Source organism: Galeopterus variegatus, unplaced genomic scaffold (genome assembly GCF_000696425.1).
Source record: "Galeopterus variegatus unplaced genomic scaffold, G_variegatus-3.0.2 Scaffold1033, whole genome shotgun sequence".
Taxonomy (NCBI): domain Eukaryota; kingdom Metazoa; phylum Chordata; class Mammalia; order Dermoptera; family Cynocephalidae; genus Galeopterus; species Galeopterus variegatus.
This window is the reverse complement of record NW_007727144.1, coordinates 76,241-76,762: the sequence shown is the minus strand read 5'-3', so window position 1 is coordinate 76,762 and position 522 is coordinate 76,241.

Below are 522 nucleotides of genomic sequence, written 5' to 3'. Positions count from 1 at the left end.
GGTCCCGGTCTGGTACGGACGCGACACTGAGGGTTGCGATCCCGTTGCTGGTCCCGGTCTGGTACGGACGCGACACTGAGGGTTGCGATCCGTTGCCGGACACGAAAAAAGACAAAAAGGAAAAAAAAAAAAAAGAGGAAGAGATGAGGTGAGTCAAAAGTACTTCCAGAAGTGAGGAGAAATTACAAATGTCATCTTATGCAACTGTGCCAAAGTTGGGACTTGTTAGAAAAGAGAGAGTCCCTTCTACTCTAAAATAATTCCCCAAGGACCAAAAGTGCCTAAAATTTTTCCATTAAAATTTTAAGTCTACAAGACCTGGAATTTGGGGCCTGTGCAAGAGTTCCTTAAAAACAGATTGATTGTGGGCATGGAAATCCGAAAAGAAAGATCTACATCTCCAAATTGAGTGGTCGGTCTTCACTAAAATGTGATTACCTTAGAAAGGGTACAGCACTAAGTTGTTTTCATCCATTCACACCACAGTGTGAATTTCTATATCAGTTCTGTTCCAAGGAAAAC